This window comes from Galeopterus variegatus, unplaced genomic scaffold (assembly GCF_000696425.1).
Source record: "Galeopterus variegatus unplaced genomic scaffold, G_variegatus-3.0.2 Scaffold2942, whole genome shotgun sequence".
In the NCBI taxonomy this organism is placed as follows: Eukaryota; Metazoa; Chordata; class Mammalia; order Dermoptera; family Cynocephalidae; genus Galeopterus; species Galeopterus variegatus.
Window position 1 is genome coordinate 105020 of NW_007729053.1, and position 23309 is coordinate 128328.

General features: G+C 36.9%; 1 protein-coding gene across 2 annotated transcripts in view; it reads right to left on the bottom strand.

Annotated features, from left to right (window-relative positions):
* LCOR (ligand dependent nuclear receptor corepressor) overlaps positions 1–23309 on the bottom strand; it is a 118792-nt gene that overhangs the window by 12779 nt on the left and 82704 nt on the right. For both annotated transcript variants that reach the window (XM_008583499.1, XM_008583500.1), the window contains exon 5: positions 593–725. The gene's annotated coding sequence lies outside the window, so the exon portion shown is untranslated. The remainder of the gene's footprint in view (positions 1–592; positions 726–23309) is intronic.

Consider the following 23309-nt stretch of genomic DNA (forward strand, 5'->3'; position numbering starts at 1 on the left):
AATGAGGAATATGTAATCTAAAAAGTGGCCTCTAAAAATTTGTATAGATGGTTAGTGACAGACCCTTGATTGAAACTCTATACCTGACCTGATCTTAATGTTCCACCTGTGACCTTTATTCCTCATCACACTTCTAAGGCTTTAGAAGGTGGTTCTCGGGCCACCCTGTGGCTCACTCGGGAGAGTGCGGTGCTGATAACACCAAGGCCACGGGTTCGGATCCTATATAGGGATGGCCGGTTGGCTCACTAGCTGAGCGTGGTGTTGACAACACCAAGCCAAGGGTTGAGATCCCCTTACCGGTCATTTAAAAAAAAAAAAAAAGCTACTGAGACCTTACGATTTTCAGATTATCATAATAATTTTCTGAACTATTTAACTGAAATTCACCATCATTTCAGAGCCTAAAAGGTGGGGACACAGGTTGCCTTAACCCTATTCCATATTAAACTTGATTAAAGGAATGTAGAGAGATGTAAAGTGTATAATCAATAAAAAATATTTTTAAGAGCAACTTTTAAAGTGACATTAAAATTAGGGAGATTAATACAAGACAAGCAGATGCTAAATGTCATTCTTCACTGAAACCAACCTTTTCTATAAAAGACTGCATTGAGGAACTCTTCTGCTTGTCTCTCGAATCGAATGATTTTTGCTTGCTCTTGTTTAAGCAGAGCTTCTTGCCCAGCTCCCGAAGCTGGTTCATCCAGACCGACTAAATGTCCCTGCAAAAATATTTGGTGAAATAGTTGCACAAAACTCTTTCCCCATTCAATATCAAAGCACAGATGTATAATCAAAGACAAATGTTAACAACAAATAAGACAAATTAGTTTCATGCAATTAAAATATTTTAAAACTTCAAATCAGGATAAAATTTATCTCCACTAAAGCATAAAAGCAAAATGAATATAAATAAATACTTTGGGTAGATTTTATCCATGTTTTCAATTATCAGTTTTGTTCAAAATTTATAGGTAAATGCTAATTAAACTATAGAGGGAAAATTTCCTTGAGCATCCAAATATATTGATTCTACTACACTATAGCAATAGTTCATGGGCAACCCAATTCCGACAGAATACCTTTTCAAACAAAAAAATAAACGTTTTAAAATCCAAATCTCATTTGAAGATCACGTTTGCCCTTCTAGTATAAAGACCTGTTTTACCCAGACACAAATCACAAATGTTTTTAAAGGGCCATTGGGAAGGAAAACTCAAAAAGAATATATATGAATTAATAATTTTGTCTCTAGGTCACTATTTTATAAATTGTGGTTCTCAAACCTTTAGTGGGTTGTGAAATTGATTAATAGGTCAAAACTAGTACTAGAAAAAAGAACTGAATAACAGGTCATTGCATGTTCTAAGTGTAAACATTTCAGTATTTTTTGTTACAATATATATGTGCTTGTACATGCTTGCAATATAAAAGGTTAATCAAATAGTTTCTCTGATCAAAAAGTTCTGAAATGCTGCACTAAATTCATCCCAGAGACTCCCAGCATCTGCTCCCAGACTAGAAGAGCACTGGACTAAGCTGATAATGCTTTGCACTTGCTTCCATGCTTGCATATAATAAGTGAACAAGCGACTATAATAATAGAAAATAAGAGCACAAAGAAAAGTAAAGTGCACCTCTTAAGTGTTCTTTAAGTTCTAGTGCATATAATTTACTTCAAATCACTGCAACGTATGAATTCATACACTTACTTCCATCATGGAAAACTTAAAAGTGCTCTAAATAAGAAAATGGAACATACCTTGGCACAATGAAAAGAAATTAAACAACACATTGAAGGCATGTTATAATGCACAAATAATTTCCTTAAAGATTGTACATACACGCATTGATATTTGCAAACAGCTTTCTATGATTTCCCATCACCTGAATTATGTCAACAGCACAACCAAAGTATGTATTTTGAAGACATATTTAGCCCCAATTATATATTAAAATCAAATAGTTTAATATAAAGAACTCATCTGCATACTCAAACTGGAACAATGATCCTTTAATATTTCTATATAAAGAACCAGTAAGTTTGCTATATAATTTATTCAAAAAATTTTAAACAAAATATTTTAAATCTTATAAACCATGGAAACCTTTATATAGTTATATTTGCCAACATTCCCTTTTATAGGCTAAAGAAACTACTAAAGTAATTTTTTAAAGATGAATAATTGAAATGTTGTAATCTTCGTATAGATTTAACATCTAAAAGGAATTAGGAACAGGCATCAATTGAAGAGTCCAATAAAACCTCTACTATATTATACTCTGGCACCATTTATTTGTTTCGTGATTTTTAAAAATCAGACATTATGTGGCATAAACTGTACTTAACAACTCAGCCCCACATTCAATCAGTTCAAGTCAGACACTGAACAACATTATCTATATTCATATTTAGGGTATCTTCTAACTTAAAACAACACAGAACAACTATCTTAGCAATTAGTAGGCAAATGCTACATGTTCTTTCTTGAATCAAGCAATTACCAATTCTATCAACCTGGACTCTGAAATACACAAATCACTTTTAGTTGGTTCATACCAATTACGGTAACACCTATTTGCTTTGTTTTTAAACACTTTTACTGAGATATAATTCACATACGAGGGTAACTTTAAAAAGTTCATGGAAAGGTTCATATTATCTTTTAGTTCTATTTTTCCATGAACTTTGTGAAGTACTCTCATACTATAAAAGTCACACATTTATGATGTAAAATTGAATAACTTTTATTCACAGCTATAAATCACCATTACCACAATCTAATTTTAGAACATTTTCATATCCCAAAAGGAAACCCTGTGCTTATTAACACTCAATTCCCATTCCCCCACTTGCCTCCAATCCTAGGCAACCACTGTACTAATTTTTGTCTCTACAGATGTGCCTATCCTGGACATTTCATATAAATGAAATAAAATATGTGGGTTTTGGTGACTGACTTCTTTTCCCTAGAATAACGTTTTCAAGATTCATCCACACTGCAGCATGTATCAGTACTTCCTTTTCATTGCTAAATAACATTCTGTTGTATGAATATACCACATTTTATTTACCATTCAGCAGTTGATGAGTATTTGGACTATTTCCACTTTTTGGCTATTATAAGAACAATGCTGCTATTAACATTTGTGTACAAATTTTGTTGTGGACGTATATTTTCATTTCTCTTGGATACTTACTTAGGAGTGAAATTTCTAGACCACATATTCACTATTGTTTAACATTTTGAGAAAGTGTCAAACCATTTCTCAAAGCAGCTACACTATTTTATATTCCCAACAGTAATGTTATGAGGGTTCTGATTTCTCCACATACTCATGAACACTTATTATCTTTTTGATTACACCCATCATAGCAGAAGAGAAGTGGTATCTCATGGCTTAGACTGTATTTTCCTAATGACTAATAACGTTGAGCATCTTTTCATGTGCTTATTGGCCATCTGAATACCTTCTCTGGAAAAATGTATATTCAGATCCCTTATTTTTTAATTGGGCTATTTACCTTTTTATTGCTGAGTTTAGAAATTCTTGACATATTTTGATGAATCCATTATTAGATAAATGATTTGCAAATATTTTCTCCCATTCTGAGTTTTCTTATCGCCTCATTGATGGTAATGTTATAGTGCAAAAGTTTTAAATTTTAATGAATTCTGATTTATGTATTTTTCTTTCATCATTTGTACTTTTGGTGTGGTACCTAAGACTCGAGCTAACTCAAGGTCATGAAGATTTACTCCTATGTTCTCCTCTAGAGTTTTGTAGTTTTAGAGCTTGCAGTTAGGTCTATGATCCATGTCAAGTTAATTTTTGGTTTGGTGTGAAAGAGGTCCAACTTTGTTCCCTTGCACGTGGATAACTCAGTTGTTCCAGCACCTTTTGTTGAAAAGATGATGCTTTCCCCATAGAAGTGTTTTGGTACCCTTATTAAAAATCACTGGCCATAAATTTAACTTCTGGATACTCAATTCTGCTCCACTGATCTATATATACCTATCCTTATAACAGTACCACACACCTTGACCACTATAGTTTTGCAGCAAGTAGAATCCTCCCAATTTGTTGTTCTTTAGCAAGACTGTTTTGGCTACTCACGGTCCCTTGTATTTTCATATAAATTTTAGGATCAGATTGTCAGCCTCTGCAAAGAAGTCAGATGGAATTCTGAGAAATAATGTACTGAATCTGCATATCAATTTGGGGAGTAACACCATCCCCTAACAATATTAAGTATTCTGACCCATGAATGAGATGTTTTTCCATTTATTTATTTATTTTCTTTCAACAACAGTATGCAATTTACAGTGTATAAATCTTATAATTCTTTTGTTAAATTAATTTTTTTGATGCTACTGTAAATGGAACTGTTTTCTTAATTTCACATTCATATTGTTCACAGCTAGTGTATAGAAATACAACTGATTTTTTTAAAAGGATGTTGTATTCTAAACCTCACTGGACTCACTTATTAACTCTAATAATGTATCATAGGTTCCTCAGAATTTTCTGTATACAATATCACATCATCTGCAAATTGAGATAGTTTTACTTCTTTTGTAATCTGGACAACTTTGGTTTCTTTTTAGTGCCTAACTGCCCTTGCTAGAATCTCCCATTCAATGTGGAATGTAAGTGGTGAGAATGGACATATTTGTCTTTTTCCTAATCTTAGGGGGAAGCTTTTCAGTCTTTTACCATTAAGTATGATGATGTTAGCTATGTGTTTTTGTAGCTCAGGTTGAGGAAATTCCCTTCTATTCCTAGTGTGTTGGGTGTCTTTATCACAGAAGGGTGATGGATTTGGCCAAATGCTTTTTTAGAGGGAATCTATTGAGATGATCATGAGGTTTCTGTCATTTACTTCACTAATACATTATATTACATTAATTGATTTTGGGGTGTTAAACCAACCTGGCATTCCTGGAATAAATCCCACTTGGTCGTGGTGTATAATACTTTTTATATGTTACCAGATTTGGTTTGCTAGTGTTCTGTTGAGGATAATGTGCATTGGTATCCATAAGTGATACTGGCCTGTAGTTTTCTTTTCTTGTGATGCCTTTGTCTGGTTTTGGTATCAATAATACTGGCCTCACAGAATGAGGAAGTCTTCCTTCTTCTACATTTTGGAAAGGTTTGTGAAGAATTGGTATTAATTCCTCTTTAAATATCTGTTAGAAATCACCAGTGAAGCTAGATAGAAGTTTATAAATTACTAATTCAATCTCTTTATCCTAGGGCTGCTGTAACATATTATCACAAATTGGGTGGCTTAAAACAGCACAGATTTATTCTCCCTCAGGTTTGGAGTCCAGATGTCCAAAACCAAGGTGTCTGCAGACCATTCTTTTTGAAGCCTCTAGGGAAGAGCTCTTCCTTGCCTCTTTCTAGTTCCTGGTGGTGGCTGACAATCCTTGGCATTCCTTGGTTTATGAGAGCGTAATTCCAATCTCCACCTCCATCTTTACATGGTCTTCTTCCCCGTGCGTGTTTCTGTGTCTCCAAGTCTCTCTCTCCTAATAAGGACACCAGTAATTGGATTTAGGTAGGGCCCACCCTAACTATCCCAGTATGACCTCATTTTAACTTAATTACATCTACAAAGACCTTTCTTTTTTTTTTTTTTTTAAAAGATGACCGGTAAGGGGATCTTAACCCTTGACTTGGTGTTGTCAGCACCACGCTCAGCCAGTGAGCAAACCGGCCATCCCTATATGGGATCCGAACCCGGGGCCTTGGTGTTATCAGCACCGCACTCTCCCGAGTGAGCCACTGGCCGGCCCAAAGACCTTTCTTAAATAAGGTCACATTCACAGGTCTTAGGTTAGATCTCAAACTATCTTTCTGGGGGACACAATTCAACCTGCAACAAACATAGCTCTATTCAGATTTTCTATTTCCCTTTAGGTCAATTTTGGTAGTTTGTGTCTTTCTAGGAATTTGCCTATTTCATCAAATTACCTACAGTAATCTGTTAGCATACAAATTGTTCACAGCATTCCCCATACAATCCTTTTTATTTCTCTAAGATTGCAAGTGATTTCCCCTTCATCATTTGTGATTAGTAATTTGAGTCTTCTCTTTTTTCCTGATCAGCACTAAACTTTACCCATTTTGTTGATCTTTTCAGAAGACCAACTTTTTGTTGATTTCTTCTATCATTTTTCTATACTATTTCATTTATTTCTGCTCTAATCTTTATTATTTCCCTCTTTCTGCTTGCTTTGGGTTTAGTTTGCTCTCCTTTTTCTAGGTTTTTAAGGTGGACAATTAGGGTATTGATTTGAAATCTTTCTTCTTTTTTAATATAATGATTGGCAGCTATAAATTACCTTTTAGGCACAGTTAGCTATATATCTCCTAAGTTTGAAGTTTTTTCTTTTTCTTCACCTCAAAGTATTTTCTAATTTCTTTTGTGATTTCTTTTATCCATTGATTATCGAGAAGTGTTAACTGCCACATATGTGTAATTCCTCAACTTTCCTGTTATTGATTTCTAATTTCATTCCACTGTGGTTGGAAAACATACTTTGTAAGACTGCAATCCTTTAAAACATATTGTTTTATGGCCTACCATATGGTCTGTCCTGAAGAATGTCCCACATGTACTCGAGAAGAACGAGCATTTTGTTCTTATTGAGTGGGGTGTTCTTAAGTTATCTGTTAGTTCTAATTGATTAATAATAGAGTTCAAGTCTTCCACATCTTTGCCGATCTTCTGCCTAGATGTTATATCCATTATTGAAAGGGTATTGACATATCTTAACTACTATTGTTGAATTGTCTATTTCCTCCTTCAATTCTGTCAGATTTTGCTTCATGCATTTTGGGGCTCTATTGTTAGATACATACACAATTATGTCTTCCTGATAAATTGGCCCTTTTATCATTAGAAAATGTCCCTCTTTATCTCAGGTTCAGTGAAGTCTATTTCTGTGGCAGTGCGTACCCTCTGACATCGCTTCTCAGAGGGTGCTGCCTTGAGCATGCACAGTTTCCCTGTTCATCATGAATGAGTTTCATTACTGCTCCCATTGACAAGTTTCTTTCTCTGCTCCCCCTTTAAGCTTCTGGCTGAACTGCCTATAATGGTGTCCTGTACTTAGCTGTTAGCCGCCAATAACTATTAGTTGATTGTTCTACTGTTTTGCCACACCCTGGGGCATAAATTGTTCCAGTCTGATCCAGTAAAAGTCAGGTCCCTTTGCAAGGGCAAGATGTTGCCAGTGTTTGAGGCTTGCTACAACCTCAGGAGGGCTCTTCTTAGCCGTCTCTTTTTCTGGTTCTCTGTTAAACTTCCAACAGGTTTTTCACTTCATTTGTTACTAGTCAAATCATGGAACTACCAGCCTCTTCCTCTTAACTGTTCACCACAAAGATATTCATTGTTTTCAAAAACTTTAGGCAAGAGCTTTCCTAAGCTGAGTTCCAAACAGTCAGTCCCCTTGGGGAGACCTGCCAAATTCTCTGTTCTGCCCTTTCCCTTGGAAGAACCTTTGATCTACCACACCAGAACTACGGGCTGGGACAATGGCCCACTTGACATCTGTGCTCTATGAGCAGAGTGCTGAGGGAGGACAGCAGGTTATGTGACTTGACACTCCAGGCATGGAACTACTGCCCTATGAACAAGCTGGGGCTGGAGCAATTGGGGTCCATTATTCTCAGCCTGCTATGCCTGGGACAGACTTCCAATCTGAGTAAAGGCTGACTAGGGGAAAGGGAGACCTAGTGGAGAGAGAGCATCTGCAACATGAAGCTAGAGGGTATGAGAGATGTCTGCCACCTTCTTCTCCCACTCAGAGTAGAGCTTCCCTCAAGCTGAGCTGAGAGGTGAGTGGGAGTGGATGACACGGCTCAAATGCCAGAGACTCTTGCTGTTCTTACTGAAAATCGGTAGATTTTTCTGAATAAATGTCTCCCCATTTGCTGTATGTCCTTGAGATAATTATTCCCAGAGTTTAAACAACTGTCCTAAAATAATTTTCACTAGTTAAATGGTTGTTTCAGTTATCTGTTTTTATCCAGACAATAACCAAAGATTAAAAACATAGAACAAGTACAAAACTATATACTTTTTTCAACTGTACCTAGTCACATTAAAAATTTATAGCAACGATGTATAAACAAAATATAGCTTACTGTCCTTCACTGTACATACATATACCAAAATAAAATGAACCAGGAAGTTTATATGACATAGAGCTAACAGAGCTAATAAAATAACCAGGAGATACTTAAAACAATTCATCTCATCTACCCTTCTCCATATCTGAATTTTAAAAGAATGCATTACCTATGGTATGGCAAAGAATAACAAAAAAATGTGACATATTCTTCTGAAACTCAAAAAAAATTTGTTGTTCTTTGAATATTATGGCTATTTAAAATAACCAGTTGCTGGCCCAGAACTGCATAGAAATAAAGTTGGAGATTTGAACGAGAGTTTACAAATCCTAGGAATTGCTTTCCTTCAGGATACAGGAATTGGTCTACCTAAAGTGGATGGTTCATAGCCAGAGGTAATTCTCTTCTATCATAACCTACTGTGAGTTTCTTAAAAGCATAAGTGCCTAGAATTTAACCCTAGAGCTTCTGATTCGCTTTTGATTCTACAGCTCTAGGGTAGGGAGGAGTCATTAGTATTTTTAAAAGCTCTCTCCTTAATAAAAAATTGAAAAAAATAGGGGAGGCATGAGAGTAGAAGACACCTTAGTGTTTGTTAGAGTGATAGCACCATTAACCCAAAGGGTTTCCTGTGTATGTCTTCTATGGGCCTACACTGTTTATTTAATGGAACTCTGGCTCAAATTCCAAAACAGAAAAACAGGATACGTATCTCACCTAGAGAATCAATTTAAAGACTATAAAGTCTATTGTTATTTTAATGTCTGAACCTGGATTATTTTAAAGATCATTTAATCATTTTTTTCTCCATTAAATAATTATTGTAGTATTTAGAATTAAATCTTATGAAAATTGTGAGATTTGTTAAGGTGGGCATCACAGTCTTTTTCCTGAGAAAACACTTAGCAGAGAAATATGTTAAACAAATGCTATGAAACTAGATAGGTTAATTGCTGAGTGAGAGAGTCAGAAGTCTTTTGAAAATGAATTCTTTCATGAGCTACATGAGTGATAGGGATCAATATTGAAAAATCCAGGTGTATGTTTTTATTTGTCTTTTAATCTATTAAGAGTCTTTCGACCTCTAAGTTCAAACCAACTCCATTTAAGCTGCTAAACTTCATGTTAACTTCACCAAGGACTCTTACATTCCTGTATACAAATAGAGATCTCATGACCACTTACCAATAAATATTTGTAAGTTACAATCATCTATATTTTCATTTTTCTCAAAGTAAATATATTGCACAGAAATCTTACAAGGTCTATGCTTTTATAAATAATGCTTGTTTTTTTCACTCACTGGAAAATCTTGGCAAAAGCTTCTTTGTATAGAAAGCTATAAAGAAAAAGGGTAAAAATAACCAGTATTCCCATCAACATCAGACAGGAACTACTAATAAGTTGATCTATATTTCCTTTAAGCCTTTAAAGAACACATACACAGATAAGTTAATTTTTTTTTTTCTTTTTCTTTTTCCTTTTTGTCTTTTTTCGTGACCGGCAACGGATCGCAACCCTCAGTGTCGCGCCCGTACCGGGCCAGGACCGGCAACGGGATCGCAACCCTCGGTGTTGCGCCCGCACCTCGCTCAGCCAGTGAGCGGGAACCGGTCAGTATGTGGGATCCGAACCCTCGGTGGGAGCGCCACCACGCTCCCAAGCAGCGCACTGTAGCAGTGTGCCACCGGGCCGGCCCCAGATAAGTTAATTTTTAAAAACTAAATTGGATTCACAGAGATCATTTTCATCCCTTCTCACTTAACATAAAATTAGGAGGGTTTTCCTTCTTATACCATTACACATTCTTCAAAAGCACCTACCTTAATAAATCTACCACAATTTATTTATTTATTTATTTTATTTTTATTTTTAAAAGATGACCGGTAAGGGGATCTCAACCCTTGGCTTGGTGTTGTCAGCACCACGCTCAGCTAGTGAGCCAACCAGCCATCCCTAGATAGGATCCGAACCCGTGGCCTTGGTGTTATCAGCACTGCACTCTCCAGAGTGAGCCACGGGCCGGCCCAATCTACCACAATTTAACCAAAACTTGGACTTAGTCCAGTTTTTGGCTACCATAAATTATATTTTAATACATTTGTTTCGAATTCTCATTATTTCCTTAGGACAGATTACTAGAAGAGAAAGCACGGATGAAAAGAAACAATTTCTTCTTTTTGCAAAACAAATCCCCCAACTTTTTTCCAAGAAAAGGCTATACCAATTTACATTCCTACTGCCAGTTAAAGGGTACCATGTTGTCATTCTTGCAGACACTGGATTTTAATGGTGAAAAATTCTTTCATTGTTCCAATTTGCACTTCTCTGATTACTGGTAAGGATCAGTATGTTTTCATAGTTTGTTGTTGATACCCTCATATGAAGGTACTCCAAAAAGTTCATGGGAAGATTTATACTGTCAGAAACTTTCCAGAGATGGCTGACTAAAGGTGTTGAGCTTCTGCCTCTGACACAAAGAAAGTCCAAAACAACAAGCAGATAGTCACATATCACACTACTCTCAATGGGAGAAAACTCTGGAATTCAGCAAAAGGGTGAGGAAGACCCCTTAAGGTTCAGAAACTCAAGATGGCAGCACAGAAAGACAATGAAGCACCTGACCAAGACTGGCTTGGAGCCAAGAGAGACTCCTTGCTATGGGGAAAAGGTAGGCGAGTGGAATCCCCAACGGTCCATGCTCCAGCCACTGACACCTGCAATCCAAGCTACAAAGGAGCCGTGAGCAGTGTGGGGAGCTGCTTGGAACCTAGGTGACGGCATTAATCCAGTTTGCACTGAACCCCACCCATCCCCCAGGTCCTGGGCTGCCACAGGATGTCAACCATTTTGGGATCTGAGCCAATACCAGAGTGCATTTTGACCTGGGGTCCAATAGCCCTAGCATCTTCACATCCCTAAGGCCCACTCATAATACTGTGTCTCTGCCACCCAAGCCCACACAGTGCCTTGCCCACCCGGGAACAGGCAGTACAGTGCAGAGACCACCCCCAGAACAGAGGGTGCCACTGCTTGCACTTTCCAGAGCCTGACAGCCAATCAATCAGAGCCTTCTGCCACTGCCAGAGGCCCTACTCTCTTCAGTGGAGTGCCATGAGCCTTTTCCAGGGGCACATAGTCACATCTGTAGCTGCAGTGAGCCCCAGCATTTCTCTTGGGGCACAGGGACCTGCCTACAACCCCAACAACCTTGTCCAGAGTGGTCCACTTAAGCTGAGGAGCTGTGGAGAGCTCCAGAGTTTCTCTTGGGGACACAGGGGGCCTGCTCATGGCCCTAGCATCTCTCTTATGGGTGTGGGGTCAACCACTACCTCGCCCCAGCAACAGTGCCCAGAGTGGCCCACTTCAAAAGTGGAGCTACAAAGTGCCCCAGCATCTCACTTGGGGGATTAGAGTCCCACCTATGGCCCCAAAACCTTGCTGAGTTGCTCACTCCATCTGAGGAGCTGCAGAGCACCCAAGCATCTCTCCTGGGTTCTCAGGGTCCTGACATGGCCCCAGAAACCTTGCCCAGTATTGCCCATTTAAATGGAGGAGATACAGAGCACCTAGTGACCATGCCCACTTTAGTGAAGGAACAGCTAATTTACACAGCACCTCTCCCAGAACCCCAAAATATTGACAGTGATCTCAGAGACCATGCCCACTTTAGCTAAGTAAGCATTGAGCACAATGGTGCATATCTCAGGAGCTTGACATTCCACCTGCAGCGCCAGCAACCCCACCCAGTATTACCAACTCCAGCAAGAAGCTGCTGGGCACCCCAGCACTTAGGCCACAAAGGCACTCACATACAACTCCAAGGTTGAATACAGCCAAAAAGAAAATCACATGGAGACTACACTATTGTGCTCACCCACAACCAAACCTAGAACACCCCACCCAACTGACACTATAGAACACATCTACAGGAAAACGTCTCTTCCTTCCAAAGCTACTCCATAAAATAGGAAGTGACTCTTCCACCGGAGAGCAATGTAGGAATACAACATGAAAAAAACAAGGAAACATGATACCCACAAAGGAAAACAATTATCGTCCAGTACCAGCACCCCCACCACCCCACTCCACCAAAGGAAATCTACAAAATGCCTGTAAAGAAATTCCAAATAATAACCCTAAGGTAACTCAACGAGATGCAAGAGAATACATACAGACAACACAATGAAATAAGAAAAACAATTCAAGATCTGAAAAGGATAAATTCAACAAAGACATAGATATCATAAAAAAGAACCAAGCAGAAATCTTGGAAATGAAGAATTCATTAAATGAAATAAAAAATACAAGTGAGAGCTTAAGCAATAGGCTATATCAAGCAGAAGAAAGAATTTCTGAACTTAAAGACAAGTCTTTGGAAATAACCCAGTTGGACACATAAGAAAAGCCTATGAGATCTATGAGACAACTTTAAGTGTACAAACATCCATATTATGGGTGTTCCTGAAGGGAAAGAGAAGAAAAAAGTCATTGAAAACCCATTTAACAAAATACTAGTTGAAAACTTCCCAAATACTGGGAGAGATATGGACTTGCATATTCAAGAGGCCCATAGATCTCCAAACAGATTTAACCTAAAAAGGTCCTCTCTGAAACATACTATAGTCAGCTTATCAAAAGTCAAAGACAAAGAGAAAATTCTAAAAACATCAAGTCACCTATAAGGGAATCCCCATCAGATTTCATAGCAGATTTCTCAGCAGAAATCTTACAGGCCAGGAGAGGGTGGGATGATATACTCAAAGTGCTGAAAGAAAAAAACCCTGCCAGCCAACAATACTACATACAACAAAGCTATCCCTCAGAAATGAAGGAGAAAGAAATATGTCTTTCCCAGACAAACAAAAAATGAGGGAATTAATCACCACTAGGTTGGCCCTTTAAGAAATCCTTAATCCTACATCTGGAAGCAAAAGAACAATAACTACCATCCTGACAATATCTGAAAGAATAAAACTCTCTGGTAGAGCAGACATGCAAATGAGAAAAAGAAATTACATCTTATCATTACAAAAAAAACCCCACCAAATAGTAAAGACAAACAAAAAAAGAGAAAGAAAGAAACAAAGGATATATAAAACCACCTGTGTCAGGAGTAAGGCAACACCTTCCAATAACAAATTCTGAGTGTGAATGGATTGAATTCCCCATTTAAAAGATATAGACTGACTGAACTGAATAATAAAAAAGACCCAACTATATGCTGCCTACAAGAAACTCACTTCACCTGTAAAGACACACACAGACTAATAGTGAAGGGATAGAAAAAGATATTCCATGCAAATGGAAACCAAAAATGAGCAGGAGCAGATATACTTACATTGGATAAAATAGACTTTAAGGCAAAAATGTTAAAAACACAAAGAAGGGAATTATATAATGATAAAGGGATCAATTCAGCAAGATATATCTTGTAAATATATATGCACCCTACATCAGAGAACCCAGATATATAAAGCAAATCTTACTGGATTTAAAGCAAAAGAGACAGATCCCGACACAATAATAGCTGGAAACTTCAACAACCTCTTTCAGCAACTGACAGATCATCTAGACAAAAAAAGGAACAAAGAAACATGTATTTAAACTGCACTATAGAAAACAATTCAAAAATTTATATGAAACAACAAAAGACCCTGAATAGCCAAAGCTATCCTGAGCAAAAAGAACAAAGTGGGAAGCACCACACTCCCTGGCTTCAAAATATACTACAAAGCCACAGTAATTAAAATGGTAGGGTACCGGACAAAAACAGACACAAAGACCAATTGAACAAAATAAAGAATCCAGAAATAAATCTACATACATATTACCAAATGATTTCTGACAAAGGAGCCAAGAACATACACAGGGGAAAGGACAGTCTCTTCAATAAACGGTGCTGGGAAAACTGGAGATCTAAATAGGGAAGAATGAAACTAGATCCCTATCTCTCAACATATGCCAACTCGAAATAGATTAAAGCCTTAAACATAAGACCTGAAGCTATAAAACTACTAGAAGAAAACATAAGGGAAACACTTCAAGATATTGATATTTTATGGAGAAGACTTCCAAAGCTCAGGCAACAAAAGCAAAAATAGACATGTGGGATTACATCAAACTAAAAAGCTTCTGCACAGCAAAAGAGCAAAGAGGCAATCAGCAGAATGGGAGAAAATATCTGCAAACTTTTCATCTGACAAGGGATTAATATCCAGAATATACAAGGAACTTAAACAACTCAACAGCAAAAAGCACAAATAATCCAATTTAAAATTGGGCAAATGACCTCAACAGACATTTCTCAAAAGAAGACATACAAATGGCCAATGCATATATGAAAAAATGTTCAACATCACTAATCATCAGGGAAATGCAAAACAAAACCATGAGGTATCATCTTACCCCAGTTAGAATGGCTACTATAAAAAGACAAAAAATGGTGAGGATGCAGAGAAAAGGAAACTTTCACACACTGTTGGTGGGAATGTAAATTAGTACAGCTATTATGGAAAACAGTATGGAGGTGCCTCAAAAAACTAAGAATAGAATTACCATATGATCCAGCTACTTGGGTATTAATCCAAAGGAAAGGAAATTAGCATACTGAAGAGATATCTGCACCCTCCATGTTTACAGCAACACAATTTACAATAGCCAAGATATGGAATCAACCTAGGTGCCCATTGGCAGATGAATGGATACAAAAAATGTGGTATATGTACACAATGGAGTACTATTCAGCCATGAAAAATAATGAAATCCTGTCATTTGCGGCAACATGGATGAGCCTGGAAGACTTGTTAAGTGAAATAAGTTAGGCACAGAAAGATAAATACTGCATGTTCTCACTCATATGTGGGAACGATAACTTTAAAAAAATAGAAAAGTTGTTGGACTTTTAGAAGTACAGGGTAGAACTGTGGTTACTAGGGGCTGGGAAATGGATGAGGAGGAAGGATAAGGAGAGGTTGGTTAATGAACACATAAAGTAAGGAAAATAATTTTTAGTGGTGTATAGTAGTGCCAGGAGTCTATAATTAACAATTACATGTTATAATTAACAACTGTATGTTCTCAAATAGCTAGAATGTTCTCATCACAAAGAAATGATAAAGGTTTGTGATGATGAATATGCTAATTACCTTGATTTGATCATCACACATTATATACATTTATTGAAATATAACTCTGTACCCCTATAAATGTGTGATCAATACATTTCAATTAAAAAACAAATTCCTTGGGCCGGCCCGTGGCTTACTTGGGAGAATGTGGTGCTGATAACACCAAGGCCATGGGTTCGGAGCCCATACAGGGATGGCTGATTGGCTCTACGGGTAGAGTGTGGTGCTGACAACACCAAGTCAAGGGTTAAGATCCCCTTACCAGTCATCTTTTTAAAAAAAATAAAATAAAAAACAAATTCCTTAATTAAAAAAAAAGATTTGTGTTATCTTTTAATTCTACTTTTCCACGAAGTTTTCAAAGTTTTGAAGTTTCCCTCCTATAGTTTTTCTTTCCTTTCCTATGAATTTACTGGAGATATATAATGATTAACCAAGAATTCTAGCACCATTTATTGAATAATCCTTAATCTTCCAAACGATGTTTAAGGGTACTTTTAAATAAATCATATACTAATAATTTTAAAATCAATTTATTTCACTTTGATTTTTTAAGTATCATACTTTTTAAATTATATCTTAGCATTTGGAAAGGCAAATCTGCACTCATTATTTATATTTTTCAAAATGTCCTGGCTGGGCTGGCCAGTTAGCTCAATTGGTTAGAGTGCAGTGTTATAACACCAAGGTCAAGTGGTTCGATCCCCACACCTGCCAGCCGTGACACACACACACACACACTCTCTCTCTCTCTCTCTCTCTCTCTCCCTCCCTCCCGGCCATTCAAGCTTTATTCTTTTAGATTATATTTTAAATCACTTAGTAATACTGCTCCCCACCCTTGACCCCACCAGTTCCCAAAGAAGACAATGTGCTTTTGATCAGAATAGCATTATACCTAGAAAGTAATTCAGGAAGAACTAATGTCTTTAAAATATTGTCTTCTTTTTTAGGAACTGCTCTACATTTATCCATGTGGGATTTAATGGCTTTCAATTAAAATTCTGTAGTTTATTCATGTAGTTCTTGTGTACTTATTATTTTACATTTTTATTGTCATTATGTAAGGATTAGGATTTTTCCTTTATTTTATAACTGCTATTGCTTGTACAAATGGAAACAGAAATTTAATTTTGTATACAGCTTTCAGAGGAAAGTGTAAGTCATCTATCTTCAGTTGCTATGTTTTCTGATAGCTTCACTAGTTTGTGTCAAGTTTCCAATATCCTTTTAAGGCAATTTCTTTTAAGGGAGCTGTGGAGGGTGCCAGGAAGAGGCAGAGGAAAAAGCGACTGCAGAAGCCACTAAAGCTTTGTGGTCTGACCATCCAGCACCCAAACAGGGAAGGAGACATAATACTGAATGGGTTGGGATCTGCTCCAATAGAAAAGACCACCTTAAGTTCTTTGTTAAAAGCTTTTATAATATACTCTTTTATAAACTAATGTGACCCTTAATATGTCTTTGGGAATGGCAATAAAATAGCCAAAAGACATTTTCAAATATGGAGTGTCCTGTTTTAGTCTGTTTCCTGCTATTATAACAAAATACCTGAGGACTGGGTAATTTATAAAGAACAGAAATTTATTATCTCACAGTTTTGGAGGCTAGAAGTCTAAGATCAAAGCACCAGCATTTGAAGGCCTTATTTGCTGTATCTTTACATGGCAGAGGGCAGGAGAGTAAGCAAGTCTAATGCTGCATAAAGTCTCTTTTATAAGGACCTTAATCACATTAATGAGGAAGGAGCTTTCATGGTCTAATCACCTCCTAAAGGCCCCTCTTAATACTATCACATTGGCAACACCTGAATTTTGGAGGGGACACATTCAAACCACAGCAGAGTGTTTATGCTTTTCTCTACATCTTAAAGTAGCTCTTTCTGAGCTACTAGAAATACTAAAGGAAGTTCTTCAGGTTGAAGGGAAATGACATCACGAAAAAACTTCTGAGAAAAATTAAAGACATAAATAAAGGAGAGATAAACCACGATCATAAACTGGAAGACTACTGCTAACATGGCAGTTCTCTCCAAATTGATCTATAGTTTCAATACAATCCTAATCAAAATCCTAAAAGGCTTTTTGAAGAACTGACATGTTGATTTTAAAATTTATATAGGAAGGTCAGGAAACTAGGATCAAAATGGCAGAATAGACAGTAACCAGCATCACCCTCTCCCACAATCAACCAATTTACAACTATTAAAAAGCAACAACTGCCAAGCTGGGGCTACTAGAGCTCAAGGGAAGAGGAAAGACCTATGGAGTTCATGAAAGCAGAAGCCACAATGAAGAGAAAGAAAGGACTGCTCTGATTGTTTCAAGTCCCGACCACTTCAAGGCTGGCCCTGGTGAACACATGGAGAAACAGCTGGCAAAAGCCACTGCTGTGCCCTTCGTATGAAGTTGCGTGGAGGCTGCAGGGGAGAAGAGGGCTTTGGTGGCCCCGAGGCCAGCATGACCACCAACAAGGTTCTCATGGGCCCACACAGGAGTGAGGGGTCACAGACCACTGAGAAAAGGACACTCAGACCAGTGAGTCATTGCAAGGGACCAGTGCATGGCTTGTCCCATGGGAAGTATTTGGAGTGCGGGGGGTGGGAGTGGTTGGGGAGACTGGCCCACTGGGGGAACACTGAGGCACAGCACAGATAGCTGATCTGCCCTCCAATCAGCACAGGACCACTCAGTGGAGACTGGTCAGGAATACAGAACTGCAGGGGTTGCAGCTTGCTGAAAAGACTCAGGCCCAGACCAGAATTTCCACACAAACCAGGTGTATCGCACCTCACAAGACCCAGAAGTGCTTACAAGGTCAACAATTAAAACCTGAGCTGCACAAAAAGCCTTCCCCAGAGAATCAGCAGCAAAGAAGCAGTTTAGCTCAATCACAGGGCTCAAGTGCTGGTTCCCACAGGAAGCGCCCCCATTTTAGAAGTAATCAAAGGACAACAAATTAGTTCCAGTGCAGTTTAAATAGTGAAAATAGCAAATAATCCAACACAGACTAAAGGGAAAAAAAACCCCACAGATCAGAGACAAAGTTCTAACATTAACCAGTAAAGGTCTAACAGCACCAAATAACACTTATAAAACCTAGAAGGACCAGAAGCCCCCCAGGCTCCCAAGCAGGGGTGGGGGGCAGGCCAAGGGACTCAGCCACACCCACCCCCCAAGTCTGCATCCAGTCCAGCCACGACCTAGCTGCTGCTAGAAGCCCCCTGGGCTCCCCTGCTGGAATGAAGGTGGTGCCATGGGCTTCGACCACACTCCCTCCTCTTCCTCCTACTCTATCTCTCTCCCCTTTCCCCTCTTTGCCTCCCCCACAACTGCTCTGCAACATCTTAGAATGTAAAAATAATAATAAAAAATAAATTTAAAAAAATAAATAAAATTAAGGAAGGTCAAGGACCTAGATTAACAAGTTTGATAAAGAAAAAGTTGGAGAACTCATAATACTGCATTTCCAGATATAAAGATATAATAACCAAGACACTGTGGTACTGGCATAAGGACAAACATATAGATCAATGGCACAGAATAGAGTCCAGAAATATACCCACATGTACATAGTCAACTGACTTAATAAAGGTGCCAAGGTAAACTGAATGCAGGAAAAGACAGTTCTCAACAAACAACTGGATTTTCCTTTGGAATATAAAACCTCAACTCATATCATGCCATATAGAAAAATTAGCTAGAAATGGATCACAGATAAAAATATAGCATTTCTTCTAGAAGAAAACATGAGATTTTCTTGTGTATTTGACATTAGGCAAACATTTCTTGAACAGGACATAAAAAACATGAATTTCAAGAGAAAAATTTGATAAAATAAACTTCATTGAAATGAAAACCTTTGCTTTTCAAAAGGCACAGTTAAGAAAAGGGCAAGCTACAGACTGGGAGAAAATATCTGTGCAACATATCTGACCAAAGAGTTTATACAGAATATATAAAGAAATATTACAATTTAATAATAAGTTTTTTAAAATAAGCAAAATATTTGAACAAACATGTCACATAAAATATATATGCAGACAGATGCTCAACACCACCAGTCATCAGGGAAACAAAAATTAAAATTACAATGAGGTACTACTATACATCCACAGAATGGCTAATGTTAAAAATACTGTCAATACCAAACATTGACAAGATGTGGAATCCTGGAACTCCCATACATTGCTGGTGAAACACAAAATGGTTCAGTTACTTTGGTAAACCATATGGTACTATATTATAAAATTAAATATACATTATGTTTAATTAAACATATATTATAAAATTAAAATATCACCTAGTAATTCCAATTCTAGGTATTGACACCAGAGAAATGAAAATATATGCCCACACAAAAAAAGACATACACAAATAAGTCATAATAGTCAACATCTGGAAACAACTCAAGAGTCCATGAAAAAATGAACGGATAAACAAATTGTGACATATCCATGCTATGAAGAACTACACAGCTTTTTATTAAAGGAACAAAAGATCATTCTCAAAAACAAGAATGAATCTCACAAAATTATGTTAAGTGAAACAAGTCAAACATAAAAGACTACATATTATATGATTCTTATTATATAAAATCCTAGAAAAGTTGTAAAACTATTGTGATTACGTGGGTGTGGGAGTCTAAGAAAGGGACTGACTACAAAGGGGCACAAAGAAACCTTTTAGGGTGAGGGAACTATCTTGTATCTTTCACTATGCTGGTGGTTAAACAAGTGTACATATTTACCAAAATCCATCATACTGTACTCTTCAAATAAATGTTATTGTATGTAAAAATTACCTCAATTTTAAAAAATCATTAAAAATAGAGAGAGGGTATTAAGGATAATGAATACATCACTGACTTCAACTCTTGAACTAAACTTGAAATCAAGGAAATGATTTTTGCTTGCATTTCCAGTGTCACGGAGAAATGGGATATTTATTTTCAAAAACTCATGTGAATATCTTTCCCCTAAATAGCAAGTATACTTTTAAGTTGAATACCAGTATCTTTTATTTGCCATGTATTTCTTTGCACAGTATTCTGAAAAGATATACTGTCAGTAGCCATGAGGTGGCATTTCACTATTTTTGCTATATCCAAAAAGTACAAATCAAGATAAGGAGGCTGGCTGTTGCCCAATGGCTAGTCCTTGTGAATGAAGTGGTACATAGATTGGCAAAAGGGGAGGAATGTGCATCAGCAATTTCTCACTGAAGGACCCAGATCTCCTCAGAAAAATGGATTCCAACGCTGGAGCTGGGAAAGGATAAGATGAACCTAGAACATCTTGTACCAAAAAGTAAGAAAATGCTCATAAAAAGTTAGGAATATGTCAAAAGGATATAGGAGGTGGCTTGAAGGAGGACCGAATTACCAATCCGTGACACTGGCTGATAACCTATGACTAGAGTAAGAATTCTGACTCCAAACTGATAGAGGAAATGGGAAAACTCTTCCTCACAGTATAAAACCAACTAAAAGATGTAGAAGGAATAATGAAGATAGAATAATCACCCATTTCCAAACATGAGAGAAATAACTGATTGAGGCAAGAAACTACTATTTATACTAAAACTAAAATGGGTGAAAGTTTGATGAGGTAAAGATACTTACACAGTCTCAAAATATCTCCCCACAAATTACTTATTAATTACAAGGGAGGAAATAGCATTTCAGTGGAAGTCAACCTCATCAAGTGATTAAAGTTAATATCACTTACTAAACTGACACTGTGCGCATCATGTGATGCACTAAGAAAAATATGTCACTTAATATTCCTGCCAAGAGCATGACCTAAATTTATTCATAAAGAGACATCAGAGAAACCTAAATTGAGACATTTTACAAAACAAATGGTCTATACTCTTTAAAAATGTCATTGTCATTAAAAATAAATAAATAAAAGGCTGAGAAAGCATTCTAAATTGAAGGAAACTAAAAAGTAGCAAAAATCAAATTTGATGAGTGATTCTAAAAATTGGATTCTGAACTAAGGGGGGGAAATACAAAGGTCACTGGGACAAGTGGCAAAATTTGAATGAAATTCATAGACTAGCTAATATTATATCAAGGTTAACTTTCCTGATTTTGGTAACTTTACTGTGTGGTTTAGTAACTGCAATGTCCTTATTCTTAGGAAATAGGGAAATACGCACTGAAATATATAGGAGTAAAGAGGTATGAGGGGTATGTCTGCAACTTATTCTCATATGGCTCAAGAAAACGTTTGAGTGTGTTGTATGTAGTAACTACCAAAGAGAAAGAACAAGAATGAATAATAAGGCAAATGTGGCAAAATGTTAACTGGTGAAATCTAGGTGAAGGGTATACAAAAATTTTTGAACTATTCTTGCAATTTTTCTGTAAGTGTGAAATTATTTCAAAATAAAGTTTAAAAAAGTAGGGTGGACAAATGCTAGGCCTTACTTTCCACGCACAGGCCAGATCTCCTTTGTCTCTCCTACACCCTTCTCAGCTGTCCTGCCATTAAATTATATTTGCTTGTGTTAGAGGTTGCTGATCTCCAATTTGAGGATGAAGAGCAAAGACAGTAAGTAGGATACGGAAGTTAACAACTTTCAGGCTTTTCTTAATATCTCAAGGACCTAGTGAAGATATTAAAAACAGAGTTAAGAAATTTTCTGTCAAGGGCTAACAGAAAATATTTTAGGTTTTGCAAGCCATATAGTCTCTGTTGCAGACTCTCCTCCTTTTTTAAAAAAAAACAAAACAAAAAAACAATTCTTTAGCTTAAGAGTATTTCAAAAACAGGCTGTGGGCTAGATTTAGCAACACCCCAGATAGAAACAACTGTTAAATTTCTCCAAGAACTGTAACAAAAGTAGTCCCACCGATCCCTGAATAGCAAAGACATCACTGAATAAATAAAGCAACAAAATTATGTCAGCATAGAAGTTATGCTTAGGGCAATAAACACTTAATAAAGTTAAATTTTAACAATAAAGTTTAACATTTCTTAAAGTTTCTTTTGCCACTCTAATTGTCACCTTATGAGTTTAGGAGTCTTGGGTGGTAAGATTGGAGGAGGATACTTGCATAATTGTATATTTTCTCTTTGAGAGATAAAACACCAGGAAAGGAACGGAAGATATAATGACAAGTTTCACTTGGGAAGGGTAAAATGGCCTAGATTTCATATGTGTGATACAAAACTGATGGGATGACATTTTAAAGTCATTCCTGTCCAAATTCCCACTGTGTGCCTATATTCTCCAAATATAGATAATATTGTTTGGAATTCATATCATAGAATATAGAAAATCTGGGAATTAAAAGCACGTGTACACATGCAGGTTTTGTAATAACTATGCTGGAAGCCTTCCCAAGTAGATAATGGGCCTATAGTGACAACCATGACTACTACCCACGGCTTACTGACATTTCAAACAACAAGCTAAAAAGAGCTGACAAGATGCAACTCAGTGATTTAAATACCATTTTCCTACATATTATTTTAAATGCCAACAAGACTTAGGAAAAATGGCTCCACCATTTTAAATGCCCACACACTTTATTAAGGTCAATTATCTAAGAGGAACCTTACTTTGCTTAAATGATTGCTGTTTACATGAACAAAGTATGAATTGTCATGCTTAATGTAATTTTTGCCATACGTCAATGTTACTTTCAATTTTGTTAAACAGACGATCAAGTTAATAAATAGGAAAACAACAAAGTTTGAAACCTGAACATACACCAAGAGTTAACTATGGCATTCAAAATGTACTACAAACCTACCACGAATGACTCTTATCAGGATATCTAATTGCTATTACTGTTCACTGAAATTAAGCCTAAAAGGTAAATGGCAAATGACTATTATTACCATTACACTTGTGATTTTGCCAGTTTCTATAATCAGCATTTGCTGTTGATGGTTTTCTTCCATTATACATGTACAGGGATTAAAAGACAGATGTAAAAACTAGATCCACACCTCTCACCATATACTAAAATCACCTCAAAATGGATCAAGGATATAAATATACACCCTGA